Below are 6,000 nucleotides of genomic sequence, written 5' to 3' on the forward strand. Positions count from 1 at the left end.
ATTCTTAGTGATCTCCTTAGGTTAATTCTCGGACAAAGATTAAGCACATATGTGTAAGTTTTCTAAGACCACAAAGCTATGCGTTGATATATTTATCTTCTAGAAGTATAACTTCTATTGTTCATGTTGTTGTTAATGATTTACTTTAACTGTTATTGTTGATTTATTTCTGTAGAAATGGCTGGAACGAGTGAAAGAAAAGCACTTAAAATACTCAAGAATGTCTCTGCTTTTGAAGGCAAAATTGTAATTGTTAAGTTGATTTGATTAAGCAAATGTTTAGCATTTTGCTACCTACCTGCAACCAAAAGACTGCAAGAAATTTGTGGGTAGGGAAAGAATTCTAGGGGATTACATATGGAGACGAAGAAAAGGGAATATCAGATAATGATAAATGGGAAGCATGACAGATGGATACAATATGCAGTGGTGTAACAAGCAGGAGTTGTTATAAAGGGGAAACTTTAGTACGTTGATCCGGAGCCCGGAAAGCCAAGCAGGGGTCTAGGAAAATCTGACAAACACCCCCCTCTCTCTCTCTCTCTCTCTGAAAAAAAAACTTTCATCCATATTCCTTTCGCTTTGTGACCTGAAAGCAGTCTTGCTCTATCTTGCAGAATTTCTCGCAGTGGCCCTGGTTACCAGGAATGGGAAAGGGGAACTTACGGTGTTACATTATCGCGGGGAGTGAAACAAAATGGCCGTCTGTAAAATTTTCGTGCAGTGTTTCAGTAGAAATTTATTGTCATATTTTTAAATGAAAAATATCTAGACCAGTAAAATGCTACAAATTTTACTTCGACTTAACATACTCTCTCTACTATAGACACAAGGCTTGAAATTTCGGGAACTAATCTACCCCAGTGCTCGACTGGTACTTATATCATCGACCAAAAAGGGATGAAAGGCAAGTTGACCTCAGCAGAATTTTGAACTCAGAGCGTAAAGCCGGAAGAAATGTCGTTAAACATTTTGTCAGATGTGCTAATGATTCTGCCAGCTCGCTGCCTTCGACTTTATATATTGTTGTGTAATTGTTCGAAGATAGAACAATCGCAAACTCATTTCAAAGAATAGAAAAAGACCTCTTTTGTACGCGAGTGTGTGTGGTGGAACAAAAAACAATAGATTAAAATCTCTCTCAAACACTCATATGGAATTATATTATACAGGTAACATAAGCACACACACTTACACATACACACACACACACAGATTTACAATACACGTTTAGGAGAGTGGGTTATATATCTTTAGATATACACCTAACTCTCCTACATTAAATTGGAAGAGAACCGAACGCAGAAACTCCAAACTGATCAACAACAACAAATATTTATTGTTCGGTGGAAAAGGTAAACAGCTTCTAATTGTCCGGTTTTAGAGTAGCCTGAAATGTAGATGTACGGTTCTTCGTGCTGGTGTCGTTATAGAGACAACTTGGTTCAACCACACTCAAATGGGAGAGCTTGCTTAGACGTCTTGCTTGGTCGCTGTCTGCCTTGGTAAGAGACAGTCTAGTAGCGGGAACGCTTCGATGTTGAAACCCACGCATGCGTGGTTAAGGATTCAGTAATGGCGCCTGACTTTTGGCGCCAATATGACGTCACTACAATGGCTCCCCCTTGAGTGTGAAACACGAAATTAAAAAATTTTGGAGGGACGTCTGAGGCGAGATGGCCATCGAAACCACACAGAAAATGCGGCACAAATATATATATATCAAACACTCGGTTTTATCTTCACTGTATGAGTGGGACATCCCCTCACGGAAAATAGCAAGAGCCAACCGACTAAGATACCTAGTACCAGGCAACAGGTCGAAACTGGCATCGATGCTCAACCACAGCTCCGCAACTGACCACGACTTCCTGAGTACAGACACTCCAAATCAACACACTCGGTTTTGTCGACTCTGTTAGAGTGGATGTTTTCACTCACGATCAACAGACCAAATTTTCCTTGTGTAAACTTTCATAGAATATTCCGTACCAGGTAAACGGTCACAACTAGCATCTGATGCTCATCTATAGCTCTGCTCACCGACCACGACCTCCCGCGTATGGACATTCCAAATTTCCTTGTGTAACTTTTTACGAACCGGATACATAGTTTTTTTTTTTTTTTAATGGAAGAAAAAAATGTTCAATAAAAAAAACTGAAATTGTCCAGTAAAAACACAATAAATCAAACGTAAATAGTTTTTTCCAATTTCTTGGGCCAATGCACCGTCCTGCCAAACCTAGTGACATAAGGTTCGCTAGGGTTCTTTTGCAACGACGAAGGTGGTGTAATCGTTGGTGTGTGCGATTGTGATGGTGCTGATGTTGGTGTATGCATTGGTAAAGGCGTTAACAATGTATGTGGTGATAGTGGTGTGTGCGGCATTTGAAACACGGGCATGTCGTCCACGGGAGTTGAAGGTTTGTCAAGGTACGCTTTTTTCAGACGGTCGACAGACACAATTTCTGTACGACCATTAGCGTCGACCTTGAAAAACTTTGGAGTGCGAGAAAGCACACGATAGGGTCCTTTGACAGAATCATCCCTAATAAACACATGAGACCAAGACTCAATGTCTGCTGGCACTCTAAAGGGAGGTGACTGTTGTCTGGGGCCCATAGATGGAAGATTGGAGAAATACTCTCGCAACCGAGTAACATAGGACTCTGGGTGTGGTGGTTGTGATGAGTCTGGTACCACCATCGCACCTGGCAACGTCAACGTGGTGCCGTAAAGAAGCTCCGCCGAGGAATAATCCAGGTCAGCTCTTGCTATTTTCTGTGAGGGGATGTCCCACTCATACAGTGAAGATAAAACCAAGTGTTTGATATATATATATTTGTGCCGCATTTTCTGTGTGGTTTCGATGGCCATCTCGCCTCACGACGACTGGTCCTCCGGTTTTTTCTCGACCACGTCGCCTAGCGCCTGATCGTCTTAAGACGGCCAAGGCCGAGTTTGAGCACATGCTTCAACTCGGCCTCATTCGCCCCTCCACCAGCCCATGGGCATCTCCTCTACATTTGGCCCGTAAAGGGGATTCGGATTTTCGCCCGGTGGGGGACTATCGGAGACTAAATGCAGTGACGATAGCTGATCGCTATCCCATCAGGAATTTGCAGGATTTCTCGGCGAACCTGCATGGATGCACCATTTTCTCTAAGATTGATCTGGTACGGGCCTATCATCAGATACCAGTAAATCCAGAGGATATCCCTAAAACAGCCATCACTACACCTTTCGGTTGTTTTGAATTTCTATTTATGAGTTTTGGTTTGCGTAATGCTACTAGCACTTTTCAGAGGTTTATGGATGAGGTCGTTCGTGGACTTGATTTTGTATTCGCTTATGTCGATGATATACTCATCGCTAGTGATACGGAAGAGAATCATCTCCACCATTTGTCGCAACTTTTTCAGCGTCTTCGCGCTTATAATGTGAAGATTAATCCCGACAAGTGTCTTTTCGGGCAGTCATCCCTGAATTTTCTGGGACATTTGGTTGATTCTAATGGGATCAAACCTCTTCCTGCTAAAGTCGATGCAATTCAACGCATCGCACCTCCAACCTCTCTGCGACAGTTGCGTCATTTTTTAGGCATGGTCAATTTTTACAGGAGATTCATTGACCGGTGTGCATACAAACTACTTCCTTTAACGAGGCTACTGCAAGGCCATTCTAAGAAGGATGCTGGACTCACTCTTACTGATGAGGCGTTATCTGCTTTTGAGTCTGTGAAACAGGAGTTATCCTCTGTTCCTGTTCTTGCACATCCTGCTCCTGATGCTCCGCTTTCTTTATCTGTGGATGCTTCCGATTCTGCGGTCGGTGCTGTTTTGCAGCACACTGTAGACAATCAAACAAAACCTTTGGCTTTCTTTTCTTGTAAATTACAGCCTACCGAACGCAGGTATAGTACTTTTGATCGTGAGCTATTGGCGATCTATCTGTCGATTCGGCATTTTCAACACCAACTCGAGGGACGAGAGTTTGTGATTTATACTGATCACAAGCCCCTCACTTTTGCTCTGTCCTCTAAAACGGACAAGTTCTCTCCTCGTGCTTTTCGTCACCTGGATTTTATCTCACAATTTACAGGTGACATTCGTCATGTGCCAGGGAAAGAGAATATTCCAGCTGATGCTCTTTCTCGACTTCCTGTGCATTCTATTTCCACTCCCGCGGAAATTGATTTGCTGGCAATTTCACAGGAGCAACCTTCTTTATCAAGTTTAGATTTGACTTCGTCAAAATTCATCAACTGTAAATTTGCTTATCTTCCACTCCCTTCATCCGAGGGCTCTATATTATGTGACACATCCACAGGTTCTCCTAGGCCTTTAGTACCTACGAACCATCAACGTTCTGTGTTTGATGCCCTTCATTCTTTGTCACATCCGGGCATCTCAGCAACAGTAAAGCTTATCACTGCTCGGTTTTTCTGGCCCAATATGCGGCGATCAATTGCCACTTGGGCACGCTCCTGCATGAAGTGCCAGAGTGCGAAGGTCCATAGGCACGTTCGTGCCCCTCTTGGACAATTTCCTTCTCCTGAAGCCCGTTTCCGTCACGTCCATCTTGATTTGGTTGGACCGTTACCAGTGTGTCGCGGGTTCTCATACCTGTTAACTTGTGTTGACCGTTTCTCACGTTGGCCAGAAGCCATTCCTATAGCAGATATTACTTCTGAGATTGTTGCCCAGGCTTTCGTTTCTGGGTGGGTGTCGAGGTTCGGAGTACCGGTCAGTTTGACCACAGATCGTGGCCGGCAATGTGCAGGTTTAACCGGGTTGAAAGTAATATCCACCAACTCCGGAAAAGACGCTAAAAGAGAATGAAAAGCGTCCCCAGCAGTGGCAATAAAAAATGCTGGGCTAAGAGGAGAATTGGTAGAGCTCCTTGCCGGCGTGGAAAGGGATGTCGAGTCATCGACAAGCCTTCGACGTCGGACATCTACCAATAATTGAAAATGATTTTAAAAATCCGCACCTAAAATAGGATGCGGAATGTCAACTATGACAAAAACCCATTGAAAGTCTCTGCGAAGACCAATGTCTAAACGTAGAGAAAGCTGACCAAAAGTAGGAATCGGAGATGAATCAACAGCGTGCAAAACGATTTCAGAACGGCGAGGTTTGTCGACTGTTAGACGAAGCGGCCAAATACTACAACAGGAACCAGTGTCAACCATGAAGAATTTCTTCGACACTTGGTCCTGGACGAATATTGCACGATTAAAAACAGGTTGGGTGGAGGAAAGTGACGTGCGCACTTTCTCCGTTACTCGTTTCCCGATGCCTTGAACGAACAAGTCTGAATACACTTTGTCGCCTTGTTCGAAAAGTTTGTATGGTACCAACACAGACCTTGCTTCTTCCAGGTAGCTCCCCGATCTCGAGAAAATTTTCGAGACCGGGAAACGCTACGAGATTGGGAACCACCACGAGATCTCGAGAAACAGAGTTTATTTACGGTGCGAGTGAGCTCCTGAATGCTACGTAGCAAATCCTCATTGGTCACTGAAGAGGACTGCCTTGCAGGATCTGCGGAAACAGTACGTGGTGTGTACCGCAAATGGGAAAGGAAACACACTATTTTTTCTGTACCTTTTTGTTTTCCTCTGTAATGTATGTGCACAATAAGAACAAAATGGAAAAGGAAAGAAGAAAAGAAATATTCGCTAAAAAAAAAAACAATGTGGTTGCCTTCTGTATTTTTTTTTTTTGTATTGTTTTCCTTTTTTTTTGTAGTGTGTTTAGTTGTGAGTTTGTACTGTCTGCGGGGAAAAAAATTTTTTTTCTTTTTTTTTTTGAAAACCCACCTTGACGTGCCTGAAAGGAAATGGAAAATAATAGGCAGAAAGAAAGAAAAAACGTCTGTGTTAGCTTGGCACAATGTGAGTTTGTGTAGTCTGAAATGCTATAGAGTCAATATCTCACTGTGAAATTGTTCAAAAAGTCGTTATGATGATGATGATGACGGCGGCCGGAAACTCGT

Source organism: Octopus bimaculoides, chromosome 1 (genome assembly GCF_046866305.1).
Source record: "Octopus bimaculoides isolate indiv1 chromosome 1, ASM4686630v1, whole genome shotgun sequence".
NCBI lineage: Eukaryota > Metazoa > Mollusca > Cephalopoda > Octopoda > Octopodidae > Octopus > Octopus bimaculoides.